The sequence below is a fragment of the Mesocricetus auratus genome, unplaced genomic scaffold (genome assembly GCF_017639785.1).
Source record: "Mesocricetus auratus isolate SY011 unplaced genomic scaffold, BCM_Maur_2.0 Super-Scaffold_100008, whole genome shotgun sequence".
Taxonomy (NCBI): Eukaryota; Metazoa; Chordata; class Mammalia; order Rodentia; family Cricetidae; genus Mesocricetus; species Mesocricetus auratus.
The window spans coordinates 46,855,019-46,873,089 of record NW_024429192.1 but is presented as its reverse complement, the minus strand read 5'-3'; positions in this window follow the sequence as shown (position 1 = coordinate 46,873,089).

Below are 18,071 nucleotides of genomic sequence, written 5' to 3'. Positions count from 1 at the left end.
AAAGAAAGGTTTTAACTTTAACATAGTAAAATTATATATAACAAAACAGTTATCAAGTAAGAACTATAGTTACAATATTTAGTCCATTAACATTTAGCAAGATTTAAAGAAAATATTCTATTATCTATCCTATCTTTGTGAGTCTAAAGTCTTATATATAACTTATCTATTGTCATAACTAAGGAAAACCATAACTATCTGTCTTCAACTCCATCAAAGGCCACAGAAGCATAACATATAAACTCTACAATTGACAGAGACATTTCACTGCCTGGACAGTCATCCAAAGTTCCTCTGTAATGTTGGAGTATCTATCTTCAGCCAAAGGCAACATTGTGTCTGACAGACTTCTCAGTGAAGCAGGAAATTTTAAACTGTTCGCCTGTATTGGCAGTTTGTCAGTCATTTTTCTGTGTCCTACAGAATGTCTATCAGAATCTTTCATGAATAGGAACCCTTCAGGACTGTCCCATCTTGTTTTGGAGCAGTCACTTTCCTGTGGGTCCCGCATGTCCACTTTGTACAGCATACAGTCAAACAGTCCAGGCAAGAGCATTTTCTTGCCCAAATGGCTAGTCTTGCCATGTCAAAGGCATATTCCATAATGAGTTTCTTCAATGCCTGTCTTCCTCTCTGAAGTAATTGGTGTTGCCAAGAATAATTGTGTCTCACTGTCATGAAAATTCCTAAACCATTTTAAATGCTATATTCTGTAAGTCTTTGAAAGGTTTGAAGACTATCCATCCATCTCATATATATCTCTATATATCTAGAAAACTTAAATAACATAACTGTAAGTTTTTACTATTATAGGTGACTATATATAATATGTATTTAATTATATATTACATTTTTAGATGAGCTATATAAACACAATACCTAAACAAGAGGAGAAATATACATATAACAAATCAACCTTAAATTTGTATCAATAAATAAAAATCCATACCAATACAAAGTATTTATTTCTATACCATATTCACCTTTTTTTTCTTTAGAAAGAGATTAGCAGTGATCATTAATCATTTATAATCAATCCCATTTCAATGAAAACAAACATTTATAAACAATATTTGGGAATTTGGGCATTGTTCTTTCCAAACTGCTTCCTGCTGTATGGGGGCAATGTTAAAACTATGGGGATCATGAAAATATACAGAAACCTGTCCAAGACCTGGCTGTAGTAGTCTGCATGGCTGCATCTTCCCAGGTGTCTTGGAGGTTGGGTCACTGCTTCATGGGGTCTTGCTTCATCAAAGCATATTAGTTTGGAAGGAATACACAGCTCCTCATCTTCTGTAGAAACAAAAATAGAATCTCTTTTACAAAGTAACATGTTCTTAGACTTAAATTTTGAAGTCAAAGCATTTTTAAATATATAAATTGGATTAATTCAGCAGCATTGATAATCAAAAGTCTTTTAGCAGTTGTTACTCCTTTCCCAGCAATTAAGCAATTCAAAGACAAGACAATAACATACAGTATCCAGACTATCTGTGTATTTTCCTTCTTTGCATGGCTTTTTTACTCTATTTCTTTTTTAACCATGTTATTCTTTTTTCTTTTTCTCCCGCAAGCCTACGTACATATTTAAACACACTGTAAACCCTTTAGAGGTTTTACTTCATCTGAATCTGTGTTTACTATGTATATCTACTTTTGTTCTAGCTATGAGTCTTTTATCTGCTAAATAACATTGCTGAAATTAAAGCTGTGGCTGTTTAAGCCACTGGCTTTCCAAGATGGTGGGGGTACTTTAACCAAGAGCACTGGGAGCTATGTTTACTCCTCGACTCTTAAACCTTTATAAGTAAAAGCTAAATCTGCCATGCTGCATGTTGGTCATTGCTGCCACCAGCTTCTCGTACACACAATTTTTGTTTGGCAGAGAGGCCTCTTAAAAGAGCCCTGTGGTTTTTTGCTGCTTGTGCAGAGTCAGGAAACCTCCCTTAAAGAGTCCCTACTTGACTCTAGCAAAACAGAGTCCACCCGAGAAAATGTGATTGACTTTGTTCTTTTGTGTTTAGAATCCCTTTTTTAAGTTTTTGTTAGGTTCTATGTGGAAGTTCCTGTAACCCATGTTGCTGGCATCATTTTGTAAGCATGAGTTTTCTGGCCTGGCAGGTCCCCGGGGCCCTTGAGCCCAAAATCAACATACAGACACTATATTAATTATAATACTGTTGGCCAATGGCTTGAGCTTCTTATTGGCTAGCTCTGTCTTAATTATTAACCCAAAGCTACTAATCTATGTATTTCCACATGGTCTTGGCCTACTGGAAAATACTGGACCTGCAACTACCTTGCCTGCTACATGGCGACTATTCTGGCAGGTTCTCCTGCCTACCTTTCCCAGTCTTCTCCTCCTCTTCTAGTCCTGCCTATCTTCCTGCCTCATTGACCATTGACCCAACAGTGTTTTATTCATTAACCAATAAGAGAAACATATACAAAGGGACATCCTCCATCACACTTTTACTCAACAGAGGTCAGTTATACTATCTACCCCTCATGTTACTTCCCTTAAAGTCCTGGTTTGATGAAGTTGCTTCACATTTTTGTTCCTTCCTTTAAAACTAAGGAACAGTAAAAATTGTATTCATGAGTATTCTAGGTGACAGAGCACAAAATATATTGAAATGGAAACAACTATTATTTACTCTTAGATCAAACTTGTTTCTTATAGAGAAAAACAATGACCGTTAGTAGAAAATGATCCTCTACCTTCTAAGAGCACATCCCTTTTCTCATTGCACAGTGATGCTCTTGAACGTGGTTTTGGTAACTAAAAACTACTGATTCTCAGTTGCTTCAGATGTCTGAAATGAACAGGGAGAAATATTTAGGTTGAGTTAAGAAAGTTCTTGGGTGATTTTGTTTTTGTTTTGTTTTTTGCTTTTTATAGAATTGTAGCAATTAGAGTTATACAAAACAAAAACAGAAGATGATTTAAAGGCAATTCATGGGAATATGATGGTGTGGTGGAAAAATACATGGTATCCATGGTCCTGAGAGTTGGGTTTCCATTCCAACTTCTCTCTCTCTCTCTCTCTCTCTCTCTCTCTCTCTCTCTCTCTCTCTCTCTCTCTCTCTCTCTCTCTCTCTCTCTCTGTCTCTGTCTCTCTCTCCACACACACAGAAGGACCATATGCCTTGGAAACATTTCTTTAGTTGTGAAATAAAGATGCTACCTCTACCTGTGGTGAGATTCAACTATTACACTGAGCCATTGCCTGTTTCATAGCACTGACTGAGTCACTCATAAACACTGGAAATACAACAGTAAAAAATGAACACAGCTCCTTCACTCATCAGTACAGCAGACAACGTATGCAGTAATAATGAGGCAAATGATTTCATCTAAAGAGGAGCTATTTTCCCTTTCTGTCACCTTACTTGTCATAAAAAGAATACCTTTTATGGGACTTAAGAATATAGATCTGCTTTGTATATCTACAGCCCTTTACTGTGTTTACTTATTACTGTGTTTTTAAAAGGGCTTACCAAATGTGTACTACTTAGATGGGTCTAGGGAAAGTAGAAAGATTAACCAGACAGCCCTGCCTGCCATTGATGGAGGAAGAAGGGAAAAGGGGACACTGAAAGTTGTTCTTCTGGGTGAAAATACCAGCAAGTCTTGGACCTCAGACCAACAGCTGGGAGGCCAGCCTGGGACTGATCCACACCCCCTGAATGTGAGAGTCAGTGAGGAGGCCTGGGCAACCTATGGGGCCCTGAGCAGTGGATCAGTGTTTATCCCTGGCATACAAACAGACATCGTGTGTCCATAACACAAAGAGGGATGCTCTCTCAGCTTGGACTCTTAGAGGAGTGCCTGGACCCTACCCTGAGTGAAATGACAGACTCTGGATATCCCCTATGTGGAAGGAATTGGCAATAGGGTGGGAGGCTGGGGGGGGATGGTGGGGGGGATAAGGGAGGAGGGGAGGGAGAGGGAACTGGGATTGACATGTGAAACAAGCTATTTAAAATTAAAATAATAAAAAAAACTAAAAAAAAAAAGAAAATACCAGCAAGTGCTTTGAGAGATCAATGAGAAAGGGATTGGAAATCTGGAGGAAGCCAAAAGTTTGAAGTGTTCAGGGAGACTTTTAAGAGGCAGACACCTTTGAACTGGGTCTGGACAACCAGGGTGCGTTTGGAACTGAAATCAGTGAAGAGGAAAAGTGATGGTGATATTAAACCAGTGCACCGAGCCACACACTCACTCATAAACTGTAAACACAGATAATGCCAGAGAACAAATAGCAAAGCAAACCACAAGCAGTGGCATTAAGTTAGACTGCAAGAGGCACGGATAGCAGCACTTTGCTATCAAAGTCTGAGGACAAACCACAGAGGATCTTGAATGCTGCCTTGATGAATGGGAGCTGTTTTCAACAGCTGTGAGCTGGCGACAATGACACAACGGAAACTGCAGGTCAGGAGGAGGACTCTACAACGCGGTGTCAGAGGGGCTTCCATGACTCACACTATACCCGTGATGATGGCTTTCATACAGTGAACTCTTAGTGTTCTAACTTGGCCCTTGTGCAAGCCAGAGTCACAAACTGCCACGGCTGTGGTGGTCTTGGGAACTTGAAGAAGTTTTGAATTCGGGAGTACTGAAACATGCAGAAGACAACCTCCCTCTTCCAAATAGTATGGGACTCCTAAACTGGATCCAACATTTTATTTTCCCTGGCGAAAATAAAGCACTTAACAGCTGCAGCACAGTCTGGTTTATCTGTAGTTTCAGATCACAGAAATGGGGAAGAAAGAAAAACAGTTTCTGAAAACATAATCTGCAATGTCTCAAAAGCCCAGTAAGAGCAAGCCAGACCTTCTAACTGCTTCTCACCCACTCAGGGCTGGGCCTTTAGCATTTGGTAACAGCTGAACAGAGCAGATTCATGTAATATTGGCACTTCTGGTACTCCCAAGGGCTCAATAGAACAGGCTGATCCAGACCCTTTCCCAATCCAGGAGCTCTGAGAACCAAAAAAGCTGTGGGGAGATGAGGGGCAGCTGGTAAGCCAATGGAGAAGTAGCTGATGGAGAAGTAGCAGGCTGTGTCAATGACCCACAGAGATGCTGAAGAAAGACAAGTTGCCCTGCCCAGCTGTTCTCTAGCTTTAGAACTAAGAGCAAAACACAGATGTTCATTTAAAAAAATGAAAAACCAACTACAAATGCAAAACATAATTTTACTACACCAATGCATACCAGAGAGCACTTGCAGAATCAGAACATATTTTTTTTGCTATCTCTCACAGGGTGTCTGAATGACAAATATAGAGAACAGCGCATGTTTCTCGTCTGCCTCATACTTTCATGCTGCACTCCAGGGAGTCTGAGACGCTGTCTTGGTATTTCCCACAGGGCAGCTTAGTCCTTGTGCATCATTTGTTTAGAGCAAGGAGAAAACAGGAATGGCCTACTTTTTCCCAAGGCAAGGAGAACGAATTAAGTAATAGCAAGAGACGTAGCTAAAGACAATGCTCTATTACCTCATAGAAGAGTCATCACACAAAAACAAACAAACAAAACAAAGAAACAATCAGACACAAATGTGCCAACATAGAGGAAAATGCTAGGAAGTCATCCAGATAAGCTTTGGAAATATTTCAAGTACAGGGTTTCAAATTTTCTTCATCCAAATAAGTAACCGACTCCTGGGGTTGGGCCTTTGGGTATGAAGGCAATAAGTGAAGCAGCCAGGGGTTAAATCCTTTCTCCCACTGATGAACAAGTAAGTGGGGGAGAATATACCTCAGGGCTTTTCTTCAAAAGCTTTGCTCTACAGAGTTTACTTTGTGTTAATACACTGGGTGGATATTTTTTATATGTACACATAAAAAGTTTTATAAATCTCTTAAAAATTAAAAAATATTTTTGTGCTCTTTTGTTATATTTCTCTATGGCTACCTATAAGAATTGCAAATTCAGATATCTTAGATTGCATTGGTTAAATGAAAATAGCCTCAGAGGCACCCAAATGCATCAGTGTCATATTAAGGGAGAAAAATCTCAGCACTTCTGGAATTTGACTGAGAGTGAGGCCAAGTTTAAAATCTTCATTTCTTTCTTTGAGTCTTAATCACTGTTCTATTGCTGTGAAGAGACACCACGACCATGGTAACTTATAAAAGAAAGCATTTAATTGGGACCAGCTTACTGTTTCAGAGATTTAGTCTATTATCATCATGGTGGCACGCAGACAGTCATGGTGCTGAAGAAACAGCTGAGAGTTTTTTCTGGATCTGCAGGCAGCAAGAAGAGAGAGAGATTAGGACTGCCTTGGGCTTTCAAACCTTCAAAGACCAATACCAGTGACATACTTCCTCCAACAAGGCCAGACCTTCTAATCATTTTAAATAATGCCACTCCCCGATGACTGAACATTCAAACGTGTGAGCCTATGGGGGCCATTCTTGTTCAAACCACCACACCCTGTGTCTTCTTTCTGTCTGGAGTTTCAGTTTCTGGCTTGTCTATAGTCTGTTCAACATATGTCTATTTATGCCTGCCTGATGTTGTGACTGTGAATCTGCCAGACTGTCCCACACAAAAGGCTTTGATCTGTATTTATTGAATAGTAAAACAAGCATCACATGGGGAAAAAAGGAGGAATGTCTTACAGGAATCCTTAACAGAGTTTTATAAGGAATTAAGCTATTTACTCCAATGAACCCCAGTGCATTCATAACTGCAAACTTATCTTTATTGAGCAATATTCATATTCTGCTTTCAACCTTTATGGTGATATATCTGTTGCATTGGTTTTTGCAATGGTTGGTTTTTGACCTGTTTGCTTCTTTTTAAGAAATGAAGACCACAACACACATACAGACACACATGCATTGTTCCCTACAAGAGAACATAGTTTAAAATTAAATCAATGCATTAATTGGGATGTAAATGCTGATTACATGGAAATACAAGGCAAGAAAGGCTGGTAGTTTCATTGTTCTCTTAAAACAGTGGTTCCCAACCTGTAGATTATGGATCCTTTGTGGGTCAAATGACCCTTTCACATGGGTGGCCTAAGACCATTCGAAAATACAGGTACTTACACTATGATTTGTAACAACAGCAAAATTATAGTTATGAAGTACCAATGAAAATAATTTTATGATTGGAATCACCACAACATGAGGAACTGTACTAAAAGGGTCACAGCATTAGGGAGGTTGAGAACCACTGTCCTAAAGAAAGGTTAATCAAATAGTCTGAGTATACATCCGGATATCTGGCTACAGTCTTTTTTTTTTTTTTTTTTTTTGGTTTTTCGAGACAGGGTTTCTCTGTATTGCTTTGGAGCCTGTCCTAGAACTCATGCTGTAGACTAGGCTGGCTTCAAACTCACAGAGATCCCCCTGCCTCTGCCACCCAAGTGCTAGAATTGAAGGTGGGTGCCACCAACGTCAGCTAACTACAGTCTTAAGTGACCTCCATATGTATTATTAACTTACCTGTGAGGCTCAGCAAAAGTTCCAGTCTCTTGATGATCCCCCATGGAAGGCCTCACCCTCCCTGGAGAGTGAAAGGGGGGCGTGGGATGGAGGGTGGGGGGACATGGGAGGACAGAAGGGAGAGGGAACTGGGTTTGATATAGAAAATATGATTGTTTTTAATTTATATTTTAAAAAGTTCCAGTCTCTTAGAATGTAAAAGGTATTTCCACAAAAACAGTTATCACTACACAGGACCACCATGAATAGATGACCATGAACTATGCCGTCATTAGTCATCCATTTTGAGAAACCATCAAGTTAAAAATAAAATTGAAGCCAGTCTTTTCTAAATAAGCTATTTTGTTTCTAAAAATAGAAATTCAAACCACAATCTTCTTCCTGATTGAAAAATAAATTATTCATTCTTAAAAATAAAATTTTGAACCAGAATCTTCTTCCTGCCCCAAACAAACAAAGCAGCAAGTTTTATGTTTAACTTAGACCACCATGGTAATACAAGTTTAGATTCATGCAAAGTGTTTTACAACCGCGTTAAAAATTCCTTATCAATGGAGTCCTTGCTATTCCGTTTCCAAATCATCCCACTTAGCTCTGTGGTATGCTGTCCCTTCATATATGGGGATAGTCACTATTCTATATTTTATATATTCTATATTTTGTTGTGGAATATCCTTTTATACTGTGTGAAGATGTGTCCCTGTGGTTGGTTTAATAAAGAGCAATATGGCCTACAGCTAGGCAGGAAGAGATTAGACAGGACTTCTGGGGTCAGAGAGGACTCAGGGAAAAAGGAAGGCCGGTTACCATCCAGACACAGAGAAAGCAGTGTGAACAGTATGGGGAGATGAGGTAGTGAATCATGTGGCAGAACATAGATTAAAATAAATGTATTAATTCAAGTGGTAAGAGCTACTGGGGCCAGGCAATGGTGGCACATACCTTTAATCCCAGCACTCAGTAGGCAGAAGCAGGTGGATCTCTGAGTTCGAGTCCAGCCTGGTCTACAGAGTGAATTCCAGGACAGCCAGGGCTACACAGAGAGAACTTGTGTCAAAAAAAAGCTAAGGCCAAGCTTTTATAATTACTTATAAGTCTCTGTGACATTATTTGGGAGCTAGACATAGCCATACAGAGAAAGACTTGCTACAATATATAAAATATATTATATAATTTTATATATGCAGTATATATTTATTTACTTATTTATTTATGGCTTTTTCAAGATAGGGTTTCTCTGTATTGTTTTAGAGGCTGTTCTGGCACTTGCTCTGGAGACCAGTCTGGCCTCTAACTCAAAGAGATCCACCTGCCTCTGCCTCCCGAGTGCTGGGATTAAAGGCATGTGCCACCAACACCTGGCACAGTATACATTTATATTTTAGTACAGTTCATAGTTATACTTTATAGTTTTTTACATTTTATGTAATTATTCACTGTAGACAATCTGCAAGGGGATGGAAAGATGGGTCAGATGTTAGGAGCGCTGACTGGTTTTCCTGGGTACATGGTTCCAATTTTCAGCACCTCTCAAGTCACAACTTCTGAAACTCCATTTCCAGGAGATCTACACTTTTCTCTGGCCTCGAAGGGCACCAGGCATACACAGGGTACCCATGTCTATAAAGAGAAGGTGTTTGAGTCCCAGGAAGAAACAATGGAAAACACAGAAAAATACATAATTGAATTCAACTTTTGAATCTCACTTGCACAATATTTTGGACAAGAAACTTTATTATTTTAGTTTTCTAAAACCTTTACAGAATATGTGAAACTTGCATAATAACATCTACCTGTAACAAAGTAAGTAATTTATGCAAAGTACTTAATCCAGTTGCTTAGTACACAGACTTTTGTAAAACCTGTTATACTGTAAGATAAATATATGCTAATTTATCTAAAAGGTTGCTTTTAGATACATAATAAACTTGGACCATATTTACCCACTAATACCCTCTTATATCTTCCCTTCTTGTCCCCTTGTCTCCTTCTCTTTACTAATAGTCCTCTTTCCTGATCTTTTTCATTCTAATTATCACATATGAGAGAAAACAAGTGATATTTATTTTATTATGTGTCAATTAATTTGATTATGATTATTTGCAGTCTCATCCATTTTCTTTTAAGTGTGCATATATTCTACTTTTTGCCATATTATCTGTTGATGGGTGCTACTCTATCCATAGCTCCATGACTTCATAAACATAAAGCATACTTAAATGAGACTAACTTTGGAAGAAGTTTCCAAATTTAAACACTTAGATATAATCAGAGATTCTTAGACATACATTGGGTGATTGTCAATTATTGTTTAACCACTGATTTTCATTTTCTGATTAAAGTAGAAAACAAATCTTGGTTCATTCTGAAATATTGTTTTAAATGGGAAGCTTATCGATTTTTATGTTTTTGTTACATCGCTCATTCATTTAGCGGGTTTTGACTGACACTTTACCGATTTAGATCCTGAGGACATAGTCTTTGCTTTGTGTAATTGGTTAGTGTTTATGGTAAGGGGACAGACCCTTTGGGTTTTCAAATAGGTACAGAGAAAGACTCTAACTTCAGTCTGTTTGGAGATGAGTTGGACAATTCTTCCAAATAGTATGATACTACATTTGAGCAGAGTCAGGAGTGCGGTATAATTACACAAGCAGGTGCAGAGAGAAGAGAGGGGACCTTACCAGAGGAAAGAATTCAGCAATCTTAGATTCCAAGACATACATGGGGATGATGCTATTTGCTGTGGATGGTTGGAGCTCTAGTCAGCAGAGTTGGCACACAAAGCCCGAGGAAGCAATGCCATGTGTGTAGTCAGAACATGGAAGGTGAGCCTCATTCACAGGCTGAAATCTAACTTGTGGACAGTGAGGACACTGCTAAAGAATTTATGGCAAGGATATAATACTGACATTTCAGAGAAGGTATAGAATGGCCATTGGAGAAAAGTTGGGAAGGATGGGTCCACAACCCAGAGAGCATCTGCAAGACAGCTAAAGTCCTGAAGCTGAGGGCTAACACAAGACAATGTGTGTGATCTGCTCTGCTTCGGACTTACATGACAAATAGGCATTGCAGTGCTTCAGGAGAGTTTCTTTTTTCTAATATTAATCTTTGTGTTTGGTGCTTAGTCCCCCTGCCCGTCTCCTTCAGGTACTGTCTTTTGCTTTAGGCTGCTGGTGACTGAAGTCTTGTGTGACTATTTTCCAAGTGGCTTGAGTTTTTAGCGTGGTTATGGACCTATTTCTCAAACAATAAATATAACCATTCCTAGTCAAATTAAAAGGTACATAAAGCACTAAGGGAAGAGAAGACGCAGAGGGTTAGTGTTTAATGGACACAGACTTTCAGTTTATGATAATGAAAACTGTGTAGATAAGCAGCCGCAGTGGCTGCACAGCAGGGCAATGAACTGTACATGTAAAAGCTTAAATGGTAGATTTTACAACATATACATGTTACTACATTAAGAACACAAAAACATAATGGAGCTTCTAAGACAAATCTATGAAGAATCCTACCAAACAGCACAACATTTGAGTCTGATAAACTGACCAATTCCTAGTTGCTTACTCCAGTGAGATGTGTTTTTTTCTGTTTTTCAAACCATGTGGCACTCTAACAAAACAACCTTAGTGGGAAAAAATAGCTCTACTGTATATGCAATACTTTTTTTCCTTTTCCTTTTTTTGAGACAGAGGCTCACTATGTAGTCCTGGCTGGTCTCAAACCTGTGATGATCTTACCTCCTGGGCTTCCCAAGCACTGGGATTAGAAATATGTACCACCACATCTGGTGAAAACATCATATTTTTAGAGATGAATAAACTGGGAGTCAGGGATATTAACAAACCATATATTGCTTTCTCATAGACAACACAATTCCCAGCCAGTAAATGAATGGATTCTCTAAATAGGAAAGGGATATTCAAATATGGTGGTAGGGGCTCTCTAGTTAGGACATGTTTTTCAGTATAATTTGTTTCTCTTATCTTTGGTGAGGTTACTTATGTTTATTGGCACCAACTCTGAATTTTTCTAATACTTTATGCATTCTGATGATCATATTATATTTGATCTTTATTTTGAAATTTTTATTTTTTTATTCTGAAATTTTTGCAATAGACTTTTTGTTAAAAAGCATTTTAAATTATAATATAACGTGTTTTTTTTCCAGTAAAACTCTATCAGCGAATTAGCCAGTATATCCTTAAGAAAATAACAGAGCCCGACTTCAAAGCAACCATTTCGAGAGACTGACTAGAGATAGTGATGTTCAAAGTGTTCATTTACTGGGACACTTATCCTGTGGCAGAAACTCAAAGCATATTTGAAATTCTTTCCGAGAATTTTCTCCAACATTAGTTAATGAGCTATGTAGGAAATTTATTGTATAAGCATATGTGGACTCTAAACAGAATTAAACAATTTGATCACTTTTCAGACAATGACTGAAACGCATCTCAAACTTTAAAGACTGACAACTAACCTAACAGAAGCTGCCCTAAGACGTTTTTGCAAGCTAGATGCTGGTTGGCTTCCCATCACTGGGCGAACTACCCAAGATGATTAACCTATAAAGAGGAAAGACAGTTCAGTTGACAGTCTTAAATGCTTCAGCCTGTGGTCACCTGGCCCCACTGCTTCAGGCCTGTGGTCTGCAGAACATCATGGCTGGGAGTGTAGTAGAACAAAGTTGCTCTTCTCATCATAGCCAGCAAACAAAGAAACAGAGCAAAGATCTGAGGCTCCAGTATACTCTTCAAGGCAAACCTCCTCAAACTAGACCCCACAACCTAAAGTTTCTACCATTTCCCAGTAGTAATGTCAGCTGGGGATTGAACTTTCAACACTGGAGTTTTTGGAAAACACTAGAGATCTGAGCAGTAACAAGATGCATGTGCTCCAACAGGGCTCAGTACTATCTAATCCTGGCCCTGTCTTCTGCTATATTTCCCGGAGTTGCTTCAGAGTGCTGATCAGTAAGGAATGTACTTACACCAAGACACAGCCTCTATCCACTGGTCTGTGTCTATATTCACAACACTAGAACAAATTCCAGTGCATACCTAGTCTGTGAATGCATAATACATGGGTAAAATCAAAACTTACACTACTTTCTTGAGCATCACGCATACAACACACACACACACACACACACACACACACACACACACACACTAAAAAAAACAAAACTTTCTTTAGAAGCTAGGAATCAAGGAAGGCCCAAAGAGGGACATGTGGGTTTCCCTGGGAATAGGAAATAGACAAGATCTCCTGAATAAACTGGGGGTGGGTGGGGGGAGGGAACTTGAGGGATAAGGTTGGGGGTGAGGTAGAGGGAGAGAGTAATGAAAGAGATGCCATTAAAGGTTAAGGTAGAGACCTGGTCCAGGGGAAATTCCCATAAATCTACAAGGATGACCCCAGCTAAGACGCCTAGAAATAGTGGATAGGTTGCCTGAACTGGCTGGCCATCTTCTGTAATCAGATGGGTGACTACCCTAATTGTCATCAGAGAGCCTTCATCCAGTAACTGACGGAAGAATGTGCAGAGATCCACAGCCAAGCACTGGGCTGAGTTCTATATTCCTGTTGAAGAAAGAGAGGAGGGATTATATGAGCCAGGCAGGTTGTCGATGTCACCACATGGGAACCCACAGAGATAACTCTGGTCTCATAAGGAACCCAGAGACTCTGGACCTACAGCCAAAGAGTCTGCATGGAATGGACTAAGACCTCTACATATGTGTGACAGTTGTATAATTTGCTGTACATGTGAAGCTCCTAGCAGTGGGGGCAGCTTCTGTCGTTGAAGCTGGGCAGGCTTTTGGGAACCTATTTTTCACACTAGGTTGCCTTTCCAAGCCTTAATATGAGGGGAGGAGCTTATACCAACTTGATATGCCACACTTTGTTAACACCCATGGGAGGCCTGCCCCTTTCTGAACAGAAACAGAGAAGTACTGGATGGAGAGGGGTAGAGGGGAGGTGGGGGGAGGTAATGGGAGGAGAGGAGGGAGGGGAAACTGATCAGGATGTAAATTAACTGAATAAATTTAATATAAAAAGAAATAAATTGTAGGAGTAAATAAATGAAACTTTCTTTAAAAGAAAATATTCACTTTAATTTTGATGGTTGGCAGTGCTGCATCTTCTGTTTTTGCCACTGCTATTTAATAATTATGGAGATAAAGAGACCCTTTGTTTCAACAGTAGTAAAGACATTTTTCTTCTCTTCTGTTTATTTTGGGGGGTTGCCATCTTCCTCCAACTGTATTTGATTGACAGAGACTTGCAATGTTTGTAGCAGAGCGCTACAGAGTGATAAGAATGATGCACATCAAAGGGAAGGGAACTTCATGTCCTCAGAAGTTAAATGTCTGCTTCAGAAGGACAAGGGAGTACAGCAGCTGCAACTCAATCTCCAGCTGAGAGAGGAAGAGAGGGGAGAGGGAGAGAGGGGGAAGGAGAGACACAGAAAGAGAGGAATAGAGAGAAAGAGAGAGAGAGGGAGGTAGAGAGAAAAAGACAAAGGAGGGAAGAAGAAAGAGACAAAGACAGAGGGGTGAGGGGGGAGACAGACACAGAGAAAGACAGAGAGAGAGGGAGGGAGGCAGAGTCAGAGAGAGACAGAGGGGGAGAGAGACAGAGAGAAAGAAGGAGGGAGAGAGACAGAGAGAGAGGGAGGGAGGCAGAGTCAGAGAGAGACAGAGGGGGAGAGAGACAGAGAGAAAGAAGGAGGGAGAGAGACAGAGAGAGAGGGAGGGAGGCAGAGTCAGAGAGAGACAGAGGGGGAGAGAGACAGAGAGAGAAAGAGGGAGAGAGACAGAGAAAGAGGGAGGGAGACAGAGTCAGAGAGAGACAGAGGGGGAGAGAGACAGAGAGAAAGAAGGAGGGAGAGAGACAGAGAAAGAGGGAGGGAGACAGAGTCAGAGAGAGACAGAGGGGGAGAGAGAGGGAGGGAAAAAACACACACAGAGAGAGAGAGAGACAGAGAGAGGGAGGGAGGCAGAGTCAGAGAGAGACAGAGGGGGAGAGAGACAGAGAGAAAGAAGGAGGGAGAGAGACAGAGAAAGAGGGAGGGAGACAGAGTCAGAGAGAGACAGAGGGGGAGAGGGAGGGAAAACACAGAGAGAGAGAGAGAGAGAGAGAGAGAGAGAGAGAGAGAGAGAGAGAGAGAGGGAGGGAGGGAGGGAGGGAGGGAGGGAGGGAGGGAGGGAGGGAGGGAGGGAGGGAGGGAGGGAGGGAGGGAAAGAACTAGGTGAGTGGGGAGCCTTAGAAACATCGCCAGAGAAGAAACAGTCCAGAGAGAAGCATCTGGGAAATTCTGAGGGAAGCTCATCCAGCCTAGACACAGATGTTCAACTGAAGGTGGACACGGGGAATAAAAGTCAGAGTAAAGGAGCCCAAGTTGTGATGTGTCTAAACTAAGGGACTCTAAGAGAATACATGCTCCTGCCTTCCCCCCACCACATTCACCCTCTGTTTATCAAGTCAAAAGCATTCATCTTTCTATTAAAGGATCCCCATGTTTAGCATGGGGGATATACTGGATAAAGAGATGCTTCATCCTTAGGAAGGAAAGAACAGGAGAGTGTAAGGCTTAATCCCGTTCCTCAGAATTGCATGGGACTAAATATTGTACGCAGCTGTTTTCAGATTTTGCTTGCCCACAGATAACCGGGACATCAGAGAACAAAACCCCTTATAAGAGAGGGCTACTACACTTATTCTCATCCTTATGAGCCGTTTGTCTTCACTAATGGCATGTCCATACTCCCAGTGATGATAGCAATGCCTGACATTTGGAAAATACATGTAGAAGAAATGAACTTACTTTCCTGGTTCCCAGTTTCTGATAAGATGATAGTCTAAGGTCTTTTGATGTGCTCAGTAAAGTGAAGTTATCAAAGAGAGAGGGGGTCAATCCTGCCTAAAAAAGCAGGTGCAGGAGGCAGAGCCAAGTTGCCGACTGGAGGAATGGAGGACAAGAGGGCAGTCCAACGCAGCCTGCCAGAGTATCTGGAGTTCATGCATGCTAAGGTCAAGCAAGATGGATCAGATGCGATGTGGATGTTCGCTGAGTTCTCAATGCAAAGCCTGTTCCAGGAAACAAAGAAGCAGTGCCCGCCATGGGAGTGGACACTGCAGTTGGCTGCAGCCTTCATTGGCACTGGGATTTACATGAAGAGAAAGTTGGCAGTAGTGCTGTGGAGACTGTAGTGTTTGCCTGTCTTCTCTGACAGGCTGTAAGCTTCTAGGGAAAGATGCTGTCTAGTTGGTTGTTAATCCTGGTGCAAAATCTGCTCTTTGGGGAGAGGGGGAGGAATGGAGTTAAAAAAAATTCCAACACACACACACACACACACACACACACACACACACCAAAGCTAAAACTAAATATCAAACCAAATAAACAAAAAGGTAAGAAAGATATTAGATCTTTTCCATCTTGAATATACCATAGGGATACAGAAAGAAACAACTAGAATGTTCCCCTTCAAATGTGACTGATAGAAATCTTTCATATGCACTGATTGGCTAGTGGCAAAGGCTTTGAAACCACATCTCTCTGATGTTGGATGGATTCTACAAGCAACAGACTCATACTCAGATAGGATAATTCCTCTCACTCAGAACAGTAAAGATTTGAACTTTAAATCAGAGCAGTGAGGATTTACGAAGAGTTATTAGGAGCTGGAGAGATGACACAGTGTTTAAGAGCATTTGCTATTCTTGCAGAAGACCCATTTTTTTTGTTCCCAAGATTGACACAGCAGCTCACAACTGTACTGTAACTCCAATTCCAGGAGATCCAACTCCCACTTCTGGCCTCTGAAGTCACTTGGACTGCATATGGTGTGTATACATACATGCAGAAAAACACTCATATACATCAAACAAAAAGAAATAAACTCAAATAAATAAGTATAAGGAGCCAATGGCTTCAATTTCTGCTAGGGTAAGAGCCTTTAATGTTCTCTAATTGTAAGATCAATGTATTCCTAATTAAACAACCTTCTAAAGTACTTTGAAACATCCCCTAACAAACTCTGAAGTGCTTATGTCAACTTTAAAAAAATAGAAAATGAGTAACAGTTCTTGAGAGTTTGGGCCATTAGCTCATTAGGCAATTTTATACATATATTCCTGTAGATTTTATTTTTAAATTTTTAATTAAAATATATTTACATCATTTTCCCCTCCAACCCCTCCTAGATACCTGCCTTGATTTGTCTTAAAATCATGGCCTCTTTTTATTTAATTGCTATTACATACAAGCATATATTACACACACATACACACACACACACACACACACACACACACACACACACATACACCCCTAACTATATAAACAACAACCTTCCCAATCACTGTGGTATTAATTGTAAATTGTATGTATCTGAGGTCAGGGCTGACCACTTGGGATTGGACAGCCAATTAGGGGTCTCATCCTTGGGGAAAGCTAATTCTACTGCTCTCAACATCTTTTGGTTCCCTATAGTTCTTTGTCTAGGGATGGGGCACTGTACAATTTCCCTCTTTCATATCAGCATGTCTATTGCTAATGTATTTCTTCGGTTTTTCTTTAGGTGGTCATTTATTTGTTTTTGAAAAGGTATTTTCAAGTTAAAATTAGGTATGTGGCAACTGGTTGATAGTTTGAGACCAGTTTCAAGTATTTATTTGCTTTGGGGTTATCTTTTCTCAGAACTTTTCTGGGTTTCCTCTGCATCCTGAGTTAAAGTCATGGTGGGGTTTCCTCTTGACCTTTTATCTATTTTTTTAAATTTCCACTGTAGTTCCTTCCATAGTGTGAGTAACAAGAAAGAAGAATTCATTTGCATGCTGAAGAACATGAAGTGGTCAAAGGAGAACATTTGATTAAGGTCTGAGGGTGGAAAGAAAAGCCACAGCAATATCTACTGTGTGAGTGTTTGATGTCTACCTCAGTATGTGATCAAATGGCTCTGCTAGCCTTCCTGCTGGAGAGAATGTAATCCTGGAGCCTGGGAGGTGGCTCCCCTGCCCTGTGACATTGGAATGCCAGCTTGTTTTTTTCCCCTTTGCTTCCTGTCCCATGACACTGAAATATTGGATTTCCTCCCACTTGTTTTCTGTTTCCTTCTAAACAGGTGATCTTCTAGGCAATAGAAGAGTGTTTTGAATCCAGCTCAGTTGCATCTACTGAATGTTACTTTGTGCAAGAGAGCTATCTGCAGGTGATGGGCAGCCTGGGCTCTCTGGTGTGCCTAGGACAGAACATTTCTATGAATGTGGGTCTGGCCAGCTAGTTTTCACCTTCCTGGATGTCTACCTCTTTATATCCACTTTGACTTTCATCAGATAGCTACCTCCCATCCCCATTTCTCTAAATCAATCCTGATAACCACACACCCCACACTCAACTACTATGCAATCAACACCAGGTAGTTACCTGTCACATAATCCCCACGTTGGCATTTATAAAACATTTACTCTTGGCTGGGAAGAGGTGGTGCACACCTTTGATCCCTGAACTAAGGAGGCAGAGGCAGACATATCTTTATGAATAGTGAGTTCCAGCACACCTAAGGCTATGTGAGGAGA